We start from the raw sequence: 15,536 nt of genomic DNA, 5'->3' as shown, positions 1-15,536 counted from the left end.
GCTGCGGGCGGTTCATTTCCCGCCTCTGGATTTAGATGGAGAATGGTGTATCGGACTCGTAGATTTTCAAACGTATAATGCCATACCTAATATCGACGAAGAAAATTGCAAGATCTGCTTCCTGAAAAGCGATGGGACCACTCATGAAATACGGTTACCTGTTGGCTCTTACGAAATTGACGACATTGCAAATTACATCAGGGATATGTTACCACAGGATGTAGACTTTCAACTGCGTGGAAATCCAAACACTCAAAAAAGCATTCTAACATGCAGTGAAAATGTCGACTTTACGAAACCTGGCACCATAGGTACGATGCTCGGATTCGAATCAAAGGTTTATGATACGGGAAGAACGTACGAATCTACACGCGCAGTAAACATTTTGCCTGTGAATGTCATAAGAATAAACTGTAATTTGGCAAGTGGAACGTATCTCAACGGAAGACTAAGCAACATGCTGCACGAGTTTTCGCCGATGGTCCCGCCAGGATATAAACTGGTCGAAGTACCGCAAAGTATCATTTACGTTCCAGTCGTCGTGAAGTGCGCACACGAAGTCGTCGTCCGAATCGTTGACCAGCGAGGACGATTGGTGAATTTTCAAGACGAAGAAATTACATTACGTCTGCACTTGAAGCGATGGGCATAAAGTTCGTAACACCGAACAGTTATAAAAGAAATCGTATTGGCGTGAACAAGAACAGTTCTCTACCAGACATCGGTGCATTAACACCTGACAACATAAAGTATCTTCTCAGTATTGGACAAGTGCCGAATAAATATGGAAGACGAAATCCTCAACGTGGAAGATCCGGTCATTTTTGATGACAGCATTACGACAATGGAATTGCACGAGTACCAGCCTTTCCTGCTCGGGCCGTACGCACTACCATCGGAAGTACGCATTACAGTACAGCACCAAGATATTTGTACTTTACCTTCGCAGTCATTTCTACGTATAAGAGGCACGCTTACAAAAGCGGATGGTACGCATCCGACAACGACGTCAATATCCTGCAATGGTATTCTTCACCTAATCGAGCGCATTACTTATGTACTCAATGGTGTCGAGGTAGACCAGACGAGAGATGTAGGCATAACATCTACTATGAAAAATTACCTTTCGCTCACGCCAAATGAACTGTCTGCTGCAAAGATGGCCGGTTGGGCTCTCGAGGATGAATATAAGCTTCCGGTTTATGCCGAAGGGAAGTTAGAAGTTTGTGTTCCTCTGTCCATGCTTCTCGGATTCGCTGAGGACTACAAGCATATAATCATTAATTCGAAACAAGAGCTCGTACTGCTTCTAGCCAACACGCACATTAATGCAATTGTCGCCGCTGCAGAAAACCCTCAAGATGTCTCGCTAACACTACAGTCTATCGAGTGGATGCTGCCCCACATCCAAGTGAGCACCGTTGAACGAGTCAAGATGTTGAAGAACATAGAAAATGGCAAGAACTTCGATGTACCATTCCGATCCTGGAGCCTGGAAACTTATCCTGGCTTGCCTCATAGTCAGCGTATCAATTGGATAGTAAAGTCCAGCTTCGCTACGGAAAAACCAAAATACATCATCGTCGGGCTTCAGACCGGAAGACAGCTCAATGCAGGAGTAAGTCGCTCCGTATTCGATAACTGTCAAATACGTAATGAAAAAATATTTTTAAACAGCGAAAGTTATCCGTACGTTGACATGAACATGGACTTTGAAAGTGGAAGATTCCTTCTAGCATATCAAATGTATGCCAAGTTTCAGCAAGCTTACTATGGGCGGAGACAGTCACCGATACTGAGTCCCGACAGTTTCAAGAACAAGGCACCGTTAATGGTGTTTGACGTTTCCAAACAGGATGATCGAATAAATTCAAACATTATCGACTGTAGGATCGAGATAACGACTAGCGGAAATATTCCGCCAAACACCTATGCTTTTTGTCTGATACTTCACGATCGGCTTGCTTCGTACAATTGTCGAAGCAAACTTGTGAAAATTCTGACATAAATACTGTTTCGTTTTCGATAATAATTTAGTTACGACCGAGCATTGCTAGCGACAAGATGTACTGCAACCTGCAAGGTTTCCAGAGTCAAAATGGATTCGTGCTCAAGGAAATTAGCGTCACCTCTGGAGACAAGACTCGAACCCGCAGCTTCCGACCTTCGTATCCGTGGAAACTACTAGACGAAAAAAGTAAACGGTCGAACGAATGGCTATGTAAATACTATCACGGACTAGAGTGGGACGAAGGAAAAATTCCGTACCACCAAGTGAAAAACACACTTCAAGATTTACTAGTTCAAAACGAAATAATCTATGTTGCCGGACCTGAACAGAAGAAATGGCTACGAGAACTGTGCGACGTTGGAGCAGCTGAAATCGTAGATATACAGACCGACTACGGCTGTCCTTCCCTGCGCAAGCTTAGTGCAATATACGACATGCAGCCATGTGACAAGTTTGAACGTGTCTCTGCCTGTACAAACTCGCAGCTAATGCAGAAATGGCACACTCAATGTTAGTAGGAGCCTGCATATATAAATGACGTACATACGTACACACCTTCAGTTGACGTTCTACCCGCAAGAAGATGTTTACGTTTCATCCTGCTAATGTGTACGTGAGCGCAAGACCTAGCTTCAGCAGTGTCGAGTACAGCTACTGGGATTCCGGGTATCTACGTACATATACAGAAACCTGTGATGGAGGTGCTCAGCATTGGCGGTTTGCGCACTTTCCTGTGTCCTACGAACCGACTCAGCAGCTGGTAGCTTGTTGCGAACCTGGAAACTGTGCCGTCTATCACATGAGACCACACACAATCCTTCCTGCTAGCATCGCTGAGGTAGTCGCCTCGTCTGCATGTGCAACACCAAACATGGACGTGTTGCAACCTGTTGCGACCTGTGATGCTTCTACGGAGACGTCCAAATGGTGTGTGTCTCGTTGTCGCAGTTCAGGCAGTGAATCTGTCCCAACTAGCACTGAGCCAAAGTCCAGGCGTAGACGTGGTCACAGACGTCACCGACCATGTCTTGTCGGAGTTGTCAACGTCGCAGAAGATGACCAGCTGGAAACCTGTGTTCCTGATCCTGTGGCCTGCGAACCAGTTGGAACCGGAGTCAACGAACCAGTTGGAACCGGAGTCAACGAACCAGTTGGAACCGGAGTCAACGAACCAGTTGGGACCGGAGTTGACGTGTCAGTTCGTGCGGCATTAAAGACTTTGCTTGTGAAAATGCTTGATTCCTTAACCTAATATGTATTTGTGTAATTTTTATAAATAAATGTTTAAAACTTGAACTCGTATGCTTTTTATTTCTACAATTTTTAGGTACCTAATAGGAAAAAATTTAAATACAGACATTATTTTGACTCATGAGGTATACCAGTAGACCACGGGTATATAAGCGAGGTTCAGACGACTGGACCCGCAGTTCACCTCTGGTCGCGGTGCAGTACGGACGTGCTCTCTCCATTAAGTTTCGTGAGATTTAGTTATGTCGACCGGAATAGAATGTTTACCGACAGCAGCTGGGACCTCGATGGCAGCAACGATGATGGAGTCGGAGATCCTGATACCGACTGCAGAGGAGACCACGGCGGCGGTGGAGATCCCGATACCTGCTGCAGAGGAGACAACGATACGTGCTGTTCCATCATCAGCTGAAGTTTCACCATCTGCATTCCAGACTTCAATTCATGAAGAGCATACATCGCATCAATGCAAATATTGTGACGCATCATTTACTTTCACTTCAAATGCGCGCAGACATGAAAGAAGCAGCTGTCAGAATAATGCTCAAAGAATACTGTTTCAGTGCAAAAAGTGCAATAAACTAATTTCACGTCTCGATAGCTTACATCGTCATTATAAAAAATGCTCCGAGACGTATAATGAACATGGTTATTGATTTGACTCATGTGTTGTACCGGCTAATGAGACTATATAAGTGAGACCCCAGGTGATATGGACTTCAGTCCGTCTCTGGCTGCGGTGATGAACGGCTCGGATAGTTAGACTTGTATAACATAATGGACCAGTATCTATCTATTCTTGAGAACTCGATGGCATCATTACCAGTATCAACACCAACCTAGATCGAAGGTCTACCATCATCGGTGCAGAGCCCGATGACAACGATGTCTACAGCTACACCTGCTCTCTCAGCACAGCGGGAGATTTCGACGCGTGCAACATCTTCTGCAGAGCAGACCTCAACGGCTTCAGAAGTTAACATGTCAGCAGTGTTACAATGGTTGTCAACAGTTCCAGTGGCATTGATGAAGGAAGGTGCATCCAACGGTGTTCCATCATCCGGCTGCACGTACTGCGAGAAGATCAAAAACTTGAAATTACGTGATTATGTAATACACAATTGTAGTAATAACTCTGAACGCATTACATATCAGTGCAACAGATGTTTAAGTAAGTTTGTACAATATGGGAGATTAAAACGGCACCTCAGGAATTGTGATAGACTGGCTGTACATTCATCGGAATCAAGCTGTATATTTTGTAACAAAACATTGGTAAATATTCAGAGTGCACAACGACACGAAATATATCACTGTCCTTTTAATGAAGTCGATAATTCTGCTTTGTGTGAAAATTGTGGTGTACCAAAATGTCGACCTGATAAACTGAATAGACATTTAAAGTCATGTAAAGGACTTAGTCCGTATAGTAAGAAGACTGTTTCAATCGAGAAATCCACAAAACTTTAGTAATTTGTCTGTGTATTTTTTTGTACTTGTAGTAGTGTACTGAATTTGTGTAATAAAAGTTTTTAAAAGAACTTGCGGTGTTTTTATTTTCTCAAACCTGTCGCTTTTGTGGTATTTTTTAAAATTAAAGTTGTTTTGTATCGGCCAGGGATCGAACCAAGGACCTTATTCGATCTAATCAATCAGTATATAGATTACAAATTTATTTAATGAATTTTGGAACTTTTCCCGAATTTCTAGCTAAATAATTGCGGATTTTCAAGATGGCGGCCAAATGACAAGATGGCGGGTGTCACAGCAATAATAAATGATTACTGCACTCTAGCGGGTAAGAATTAAACTAACATGGCGTCGGTGCACTCTAGCCGACGATACAATGATGATGGCTTCCAGCATCGCAGACAAGATGGTGGTCATGACGTCATACTAGATGATGTTATATATGCATTGGTAAAAGTGGTGGGGGTCAGTCTGCCTGCGTCCACTGTGAGGGAAGGATCGGTCGCCATTTTTTTTTTTTTGCCCTCACCGGGTTCGAACCGAGGACTCCGAACTCCGTGTCGTAAAAGTATATTTTTATAAATAATTTATTAAAATGTTATTATTTAATTTTTTTTATAAATTTTAAAAAATTTTTGTTGAAATTGGATAATAAATAAAAAAGTTAAAGATGGCTGCCTTAACGGAAATTGCAACGGTGACGTCATCATCCAATATGGCGGAAAACACATCACCGGAATTTTCGAGAACACAATGACGTCATCCAAAATGGCGGATCCAAGATGGCCGTCGTGATCTACTTGTCCCGTTACGTTATGTCCCGTTACGCTGTGTCCCGTTACGCTTATCCAAGATGGCCGCCGTGACGTCACAATCCAAGATGGCCGCTGTGATGTCAGAATCCAAGATGGCGGAAAACACCACAGACACCACACCCAGAACCCAGATCTAGGACATACATTTACATACTACTATACACAATAACTGTTATGCCTGCCTATCAACAGGTCCACGTGCCACATGTTCAAAGCGCACATACATATTACTAAACAGATATTTATCTCTTATACAGGATAAACTATTCTATAAATTTTGTTTTCCTCTCTAACATGCAACATGTATGAAACGAACATTATATTAAACATACGGTTTTTATGCTTGCAATTTATATCGTTATGCGTAAGAATAAGTTTACAATTTGTTACAGGACAATAATATTTGCAAAAAAACTCATATATATATATATATATATATATATTGTAATAAAATAAAGATAGTTACTAAAAACTCGCATTGGTGTGCTGGATTGAAAACTAATAATTTTGAATGTCTTTACTTTCTCTCAGTCAAAGAAAACTTCTTGAATTTGATGTTGATTTAATGATTTATGTCAATAAGTTTGTGCGTGATAGTGTCAGTGCTGGCACATTTGAATGAAAGCTACTGTACTAGAACGTTACTTCTAGGCTTACGTTGTAAGTCAACACTTTTTTACAATCACTATTCTTTATTCTAAGAGGTTCTCTTTCCAAATTTTGAATTTATTATCATTACATTCAGTCACGTCATTGGTTGCAATTTCTCTTATTTTAGTTGCGTTACCAACAAATATTTTAGGGAAATTAAACTTGTTTCCTCACTAACCGGTAACAAATTTCTTAACAAAAGTTATGTAATAGGTACAGAAAATGTGAAAACACGTATTAAATGGGGAATCAAGTGATGAAATTTAATCATTTTAAAATAACTCGCTGATTTCCGTGTTTTACTATTTTTCCTGAGATAAAATAACCAACCTTAGATATCTTTACAAGAATAAATGACTCGATCCAGGCAGAAGTAAAGTATAACGCGTAATAATAAATTCTATGTCTCATACGCCATATTGGTTCTTTCATTTTCATGTAATTTCTCTTACGTGAGGGCTTTTCCTGTACATTTATCACGAAAGCTCTCGTGTATTTATTGTTTTGTTTCTAATTTTTTCTAAAGATATTTACTAAATATTATCTAATAACAGTAAAAATTTACTCAGTGTTAATAATTCTGATCAGTTGCAAAACCTTTCAAAGCTCAAAAATAAAAGTTAGTAAGTATCTAGTTCACAGAAAAAAAATTGTTAGTTTAAAAAAGATTACTTTGGGAATCAGTTGCAAAAGAATAGTTAGTGAAAATGCAGTAATTATATTGTAAATTTGTACAACATATAACTATGGTTATTTTGGCATATATTAAATACGTTTTTCGAGATATAATATTGGGCATTTCTTACGAAAATTGGCGCATAATTTTATTTTATATATATATATATATGTGTGTGTGTGTGTGTGTGTGTGTAATTGATGTTTCATTCAAGCATTATTTTACCAAACCATGGAAAACATAATCAAATATTCAACGATTTTTATTTTAATTTTGTTGTATCATTCTTATTATGTGTGCGGTTTTAATACGAAAGCTATTAAGGGCACGGTTTATAAATAATTTAAACTATTGGAACACAAAGCATAAATTCCCGGGTAAAAATCCGAACCTAGTATTACTGCGAACTCTATTTTGTAGTGATCCAGATTTTTTATGTAAATGAACAATTTTATAATCATCTGTAATTTGACATGAAGATTTCTGTTCCATTTCCTCTCCCGCCAGCTTGGGCTGAACTTGGCTCACACGAAAGCCGATCACACGGGGGATTCGACCCGGGTCGCGATAAACTGAAGCATGGTTCCCAAGGCAACGGGAGCTGGTATTTGGATAGCGTTGATTGAATCTGTGCCCTTAGCGGGGAGTGATACGCTCGCAGTGCAAAGGCTAAAAGCTTAATAGGACCTTCAAACATGTCTTCCCGTTTCGTGTCGTTGTGTGTTGGGTCCCTAATGATGTCACCAAGACGTTACACCCGAATAAAATTTCAAAAATAAAATATGTGAACGAGTCTTTCAGTAGTGTGTGAACAAATTCCTGTGTTCACATGTTGCAAATATACTCATAATATAAAACTCTGACACGAAATTTAACGTCGAATTCTTGTACGTAATGACGAGAGTGATAAATATACGTAGATTATATTTTCAACTAAATTTATTGACACAAATCACATGTAGTTTCCACACCCGTCGCTAGAATTCGTTACCAAAGTACCTACGTTGACTTTTGAATCCTTATATTTAAAAAGCGGAAGGTTAAACTTTATAAAGAAAAGGTTCAAATAAAAGCGAAAAAGACTTGAAAAAAATACTTAAGACGTGCTTTTAACCTGGTTTTTCTACAAGGAATTTTATTAAAATACTGTCCATCATGTGTACCTTTCTACATAGGTTGGAAACCTGAGCTAAACGTTTCATTATTTTGTTTTGATAACATGCTCTTGTAATTTGTATTAATTTTTTTTACTCTGTTCATTTTAATAGTCATTTTAATTAATTTATGTGGTTTTAAACAATACCCCGGGTTAATTTTCTAGTTTTCAATTGCGCTTGCCAATCTCTCCTTCGGTTGTTTTCGGAACGAGCCCGAGCTTCCCCGAAGACTGAGCACGAAACAAACGAGCGACGGCTGACGGTGGTGCGGCAAGAACGACCGACGGCGCTGGGACTTGTGAAACCACGTGTTTCGCCGCACGCCACTGGACTTCAGCGTCGCCGAACAAGGTAACAGTTGCTATCCCCTGAGGGTGAAAAATTACAAATTCGGAAGATGGATTAAAGTGTCACGGACTTGCTGTGTTTTCGAATCCGGCAGCAATGAAAGTTAGCACTGAATAGACTGGTACCGAATTCTTGCAAAGAACTGACAATTTTCAAAATGGCAATTTTACGTTGTATTGTAATGCCGTCGATCACACGTCCGTCCGAAAAAAAAAACCTTACCAAACCCTAACTTTCGACGAACGGACGGATGAAATAACATCCAAAAAGTTAACAAGATAGCTACCTATTAACGGCGACCTTTACTATATTTTAAGGTTTTCTAAGTAAATTTATTTGTTTAGCTGCTACCATTAAATGTTATGAACATACGTTTGAACATATTTTTAACAACTGTAGATATTATAATAAATATCAGAGGGTAAGAAAAAATTAATTTAATTATTTATTAAGTGCTTAACTTTAATGATTGTCAATATAATTTATCTATACAAGATAAATTTCTACCGGTATTAAAAAATATTTGGTCTTTTGGCAGCATTAAAATGTAAAAGTATTTGACGGACGTGCGGATGACTATGAATCGCTTGGCATACGGATGGCGCACGGACGGATGCGACGGAACATTGTGAGTCCAGATTAACTTCAAGGAGCTGCTCGTGAGTTTAATTAACTGCATGTGCGTGGAATAGTTATCTGGGCAAACGTGTAAGTATATAAATGGATATTAATGGCCAAAAGAACATTTTTAAGAGCGCTCAAATTAGTGATAGTATTTTTAATTGATACTTTGAATATTTCTGTTAATAACCCGTTTTTTGGAAATTAGGGTTTACCTTGTTGCATATTCCTGTTAGTGGGAGTAGAATTTTTAAACCAATAATATTTTTTAATTATTTGTGTTGCCTGTAATTTATTTTTTTACTCAATTTTGGCGATGTTACTGTGAACGCTTATGTAGTTGGTATATCAACTGTGTATATAATATATTTTAATGGTCGTACAGTTTTATATATTTTGGATTAAGTGTCAAATGCCAATGTTAAGAGACACTAACGCTTTCTGCGACGGCCATGATCGAAACAAAGTTGTAATTAAATTTAATAAATTTCGGAAAAAACATAATAAACTTAAGCTGTTAAATTTTTTTATGATTAAGTCCCATTTTATACTTTTCAATATAAATTAGGACTTTGTTACTGATATTTTGTTGATTAAATTGTGTAATCCCACATGGCATGCTCTGGGGAGAGGTACTTAGGCTTCTCAGAACCGAGTATAGATAGGAGCTTGTGGCGAATTTGTCAAACTTGGCCTTGAAGTTGGAGGTCAAAGTCGTGACCTTGTTAAAACTCAAATAACAGTTAATAGTATAAAGTTTCCCTTTGTCACAATGAACTTTGATTCGCAATACCCGCCACAGAAGCATTATCCGTTGTTACACATTTCCGTTCCAAGCAACTTCCTTTCCTTTCACGTAATTACTCTTACCAAATGTTGTGTCCCGAGAGCTAAGATGTTTATACAACAAAAAATAAAACACATACAGATTCCAGGTTTAAATTACACAGTATATTTTTTGGGCTTAAGAGCGTAAACGACAAGTTATCCTGATATCTTACAAAACATAACTAAAGATAATGATAACCACTAACACAACGCAATGATTGCGTGCATACAATTAAAAACTGTTGTTAATTAAAATATTATAAATAGAGTTTTGAAAATATTTTGAGGGCTTCGCATTTAAAACGTTAAGGGATCATATTATAATTTACCATTTATTACATCGAAAATACTTGTATAATGTTCTGTTACGAACTGGAAAGCAGAGCCGTGACGCGTGCCACATACCTGAGTGGGGCCTCCGGAGGTAGTCTGGCCCGGGGCGTCTCACACGGCCACTGACGTCATGCACGTATTGGCGTGGCTCGATCTCCCCCTTCCTCTGCGCTATTAGCTATCGCTGAGCGGCCTTGGGAATTCCGCGGGCCACCGCGTGGAGTGGCGTGAATAAGCGTCGCAATTCTTGATGTTTTAGGCGCAGGTTCTGCCCGGGATGACGCGACTCTTCACAGCCGCTGTCGTCGGTTCGAGAAGGGCGCCAAAGTTACTTAAGCAGCGACACCGGCCTCCGCTGGAGTTCCGAGTGAGTTCCGCGAGTTCTGGGTGAGTTCCGTGAGTGAAGGGCAGTGCGACATCAGCGAAGAGGGTGAGCGACCCCCTCGAGAGTGGCGAGACGCGCAGTGACGGGATTGAGAGAGTGCGACTGAGTGGCGCGAGACTGTGTGTGTGGATAGGCGCGAGGTAAGGGGCGAACCACTGTTGAGCCTAGCTCCAGTGAGGAGTGCGAACTGTGGAAGTTGACAGACATTGAGTGACCTGCGAATAAACATTTTTAAGTGTCAGTGATTGGTGAACGCACAATTTTAAGTAAAATATTTGTTAGTAATATAAATATTAGTTAATAATAAAACTGTAATAAAACCTAATTGGGCTATCCCTAACGAACCCAGTTATCCCCACATAAATCGTAACATTACCTTAAATAATTTAATCTCGGACATATATTATGAAGAAAATATTTATTTTGGGAATTGCGTAACAGGGACGGAAACTCTTTTAACTTATTCAAGATGAATTCAACAAATATAAATATCGTCTAGACACTCAGTTTCAAGAGGAAGAAAAACTTAGTTCTTGCGCTTTCGTTTTCTTGAGTGACTTGACCGTTTAGGAATAAAAACCTATCAAGTTAAAAGACTCTAATCGCTTCCTGTCACGCATGCAAGTATACTGCTTTCGTGCAATAAATATTGATATAACCTACACTGTTATAATATATTTGTAAATGGATCTAAGAAATTGAAGGAAAATTAAAGATCTTTGAATACTTGTACATTTAAATTACAACAACTGTTTTTATACAAAATATTATTCACAGTAATAGGTTCTGGGTTCGTATTCTTACACGAAAATTTATGCTGCGTGTTGTCCCAGTACCTCCAATAGTTAGTTTTTTTTTAAATCGTTCCCTGTATAGCTTCCCATTATTAATGGCACACATAATAAGCAAGATACAGCGAAATACATTTTTAAATATTCGACCATCTTTTCCATGGTTTGGTAAAATTATGATTAAATGAAACACAAATTAAAATCTAAAAACTTTTTGCGCCAATTAACATAAGAAATAATCAGTATCAACTCAAATTATAACGTATTTCATAAATTCAAAAATAACAATACCCATGTGTTGTACAAAGTTAAAGTAAGTTTCTTGTAGTATTACGAATATATTTCTTGGCAACTCGTTTCCAAAAGAATATTTCGTAAAGGTACAGAAATTTTTTTTCTTTGCAGGAGAAAAATTATTTAGGCTAAGTTACGGGAAGCTTTGCGTAAGGTTACGTTTCCCTGCAGTCTCTCCGCGGTCGGCCGGATGGCAGCGCGAATCCCTTGCGGTGTCGCCCACTCGGAAGGTCGCGGTCTCAGCCGAACTACTCGGGAAACACAGACTCAACTTTGATTCGCCGCGCATTGTCTCACACCGCCGGCGAGGGAGAGCGACACCCCAGCTCGGCTCGGCACTTCGAAACAAGGGCGCGCAGCCCTCTCCTCGCCTCGAGCGAGCAGGCGAGTGATTCGATTAACTTGCACTTCGACCGCTGACCCAGCCGGCACTCCGGTGGAACATTCGACCGTAATTCCTCCCTGCCCCCTCCCTCCCTCCCTCCCGCCAGCCGTGCTTTCCCAGGCACACCGCGCACGCTTGCCTACGTCACAGGCAGCGACGTTCCTCAACTCTTTCTCAATACAAGGAAGGGGGGTGGGGAAATTAGTCCCCGCCATATTGTTAGAGACCTGCAAAATTCGCGGATTCATTGACCTCTAGGATAGACTCCACAGTCCTTTGAATACTCGCGGAAATGACACCTGTTCATTGGCTTACTGACGCGTGAGACGTCTCAACTAGGCTGTCCGTAATTCGGCACTTTCTTGTGGTTTAGTGTTTCCCATTGGCTCACAGTTCCCCGGATAAAATGTGGGCCAATCGCAGAAGTGGTACGAAGGTATAGTTTTTTTGATGCTAGCCTATCGCGAAATGAATCCGCAAATTTTGCATGTCTCTACATATTGAATTTTTCAAATTTTAGCTGTAGTTCTAGGTTTAATTCAAATTTTTGGCCCGTCATATAAGGTATAAATCACATCTCCCAGGCCTTCTACACCTTGTTGCAACCACTTATTTACTAACAGACTATTATTAGTATGTAAGTGCCGCGAGGAAATGACTCATTATATCACACGGGTGACAACAACTTTAATGATAATCACACAAGTTCGCAAGTGTTGTCTTGCGATGTCGACCCAAAATAAAACAGCAGCATGTAAGCTTTATTGCAAGTGGTATCTAATTATTTGAAATTACAATATGGCCAGGCGTATTTCACCTTAAGGGTATAGTACCTTAATTAATTTCACCTCTAAGCTCGTGTTTTAGCACATGATTTTAACTACATTTATAAGATTGCCATATTTCATTGTTCATAAAGGGTTTTGTCTAGTTTATTTAATGAATTGTAAGCACATTTTTAGTCAGTCCTAGCATATACTGAGAGCATTAACCAGTTTTATTCAATTTTGAGTTAGCCGTTCGTGTGTAGCCTTTGTCTTCATATATATTTTTATATAACTAATTGCATCATAAAAAAAATTATTGCTAGAAACATAGAAACCCTAAATTTTTCAGGGTATAAGCAAAAACTTTCTTTTTATTGATTTGTGAATTATATACCTACTAAAGAATAGGATTGGAAGACAAAGTCTCCATGTGAAACTTTAACCCAAAACTATGTACCTACCACATGATTTATTGCTTTAAGAAGTAGTATATAATAGTTCCTACAGGGACTGGAGCCGTAGCGTGGTGTCGGTGTCTACTATCTTGGTTTCTGAAGTCACGGTGGCCATATTTTATTACCTTGACCTTTATCCCTGACCTTTACACCAGCCGCCATCTTGGATTTTTCCATTTGGTTTCCCAACATTTTGAATTATGATGTCACAGCCACCTTTTATTTACCACTATCTTGATAACGAGAAATTTCCGCCATTTTAAATTATGACATCATGTAATTTTTTTCGTTGCGGCCATCTCAAAAATTCATAATTATTTATAATATAATTATTATAATAATTTTTTATTAAAACCTTTTTTCCAATTTGTTTACCGCTATTTCAAAATATGATGTAACTGTTGAAATTTTCGTTACTGCTACCATTTTGAAAATCCGTAATTTTTATGCTAAACAGTTAGAAAAAAAATTAAAATTTGAAAAAATTATATAATACAATTATAATAAAATTTTAATTTAAACTCATTTATGATATGTAGCTTGAAGTCCTCGGTTCGAACCCAGTGAGGGCGAAATAAAAATGGCAATAGATACTTCCCCCATGGTAGTTGCTGGAAGACTGATCCCCCGCCAATGCATATATTAACTAAAAAAAACCTCCACCTCCTACCCACTCCACCACCTACCCTCACCAAGGCCCCTCCCCCCCCCCCCTTACACAATATTTTTTTTTTTCAATAAACCCCCACCACTCCTTACTATCCTTTTTTTCCAAGAATTTTGCACACTTTTCCCATCCCTTTCCGACAGTGTCGCCTAATTTTCTGAACACCTCCTCCTCTGACTCATTTTAGGCTATAAATACCGACCCGATGACCGAGCATTCAGTTTTGCAGCAATTGGCTACCGAAGAGGCAATTGAGATCGCCATCCTGGATTATGACATCACAGTCGCCATCTTGTTTTCGACTTCTAGATGCCATCATTTTGGATTTGACATCACAGCCGCATCTGGTTTTCATCTGCTGTAGTTTGCCATCTTGGATTATGACATCGCAACCATCAAATTGTTTTCATCTGCTGGAGACCGCCATTTTGGATGTCGTTACAGACATAATATTGTATTCCTCAGCTGGAGACCGCCATCTTGGATGGTATCATGTCAAATATCTTGAATATTTTTGTTTTGCTGGAGGCCGTGATCTTAGATACTACATCTTTGTTTGTTGTTATAGTGCGTCAGCATCGCTCTGTCTCATGCATGTTAGGTCGATGTTTCATTACCTACCAATGTTGTTATGGTCCTTATCGACAATTTAAATTTATTTTTTTATACAAAACACATTGTAAACACTGTGATTCAAGCCATAATAGCTCAAGGTTGGTAAACATATACCTCTTACTGTACGGCCATAGAGACATTTGTCAAATAAGAAATAAATAATAACACGCATATTCGGACAAATAATTTTTTTTACTAAGAAGGAATAAAATCATTACCTGTTCGAGACCGAACAACCATTTCTTTATTGTTCAATATTTGCTACTAGGAGCGCTAGTTTTGCGTAGTATACACATAATCTCCTAGAGGGCACTGCCACCATTTTGGTTTAATTTTTACCCGCTATAGTGCCAATCACCAGTGTCAGTCAAATTAACCACCATATTGAAAATTTGTAATTATTTATTTAGAAAAGCATAAAAAATTTCAAAAAAATCATTTTAAAAATCTCTTATTAAAAATGGTTGATTTTATTGATTCCTACTCTTGGTTCGATCCTTTGTCGGTGCAAAAAAATGAATTTATTATGTTAAAATGTCTTATTAAATAAGTCCCCAAAGCGGCTTAAATTTTCCATCTACAAGCTTCAAGTAAGCCGCTGATATTATATTCTCCACTATCTAAAAATTCTGTAAATATTTAGTTAGACATTCGTAAAAAAAAAATTCCAAAAATCTCGTAAGAAAAAATTTATTCATTAATTTACTGATTGAATTTATCGATTTCAGTTTTTCTTCGATCCTTGCTGGACGAAAAAAAAGTTATTTACACTCTAAAATGTATTTAATTAATCATCTTCATTGCTAACAAGGGTTCTATACAAGACAACTACCCTACTGAATATGTATGTTACTCAATATTATTATACCTACAATGGAGTCCTTATTCACTGCACCTTACGATTACTAGAGTGCCAACTAAACAGTATAGACCAAGTGTCTCCAAATCAGAAGGCCTTCTTTTTCGATGCTAGGAATTACTTTCAAACCAGGTCATGTCAAATAACAAACAGTGCA

This window comes from Bacillus rossius, chromosome 1 (assembly GCF_032445375.1).
Source record: "Bacillus rossius redtenbacheri isolate Brsri chromosome 1, Brsri_v3, whole genome shotgun sequence".
Classification (NCBI taxonomy): domain Eukaryota; kingdom Metazoa; phylum Arthropoda; class Insecta; order Phasmatodea; family Bacillidae; genus Bacillus; species Bacillus rossius.
The sequence above is the reverse complement of the archived record's forward strand: the minus strand, read 5'-3'. Positions refer to the sequence as shown.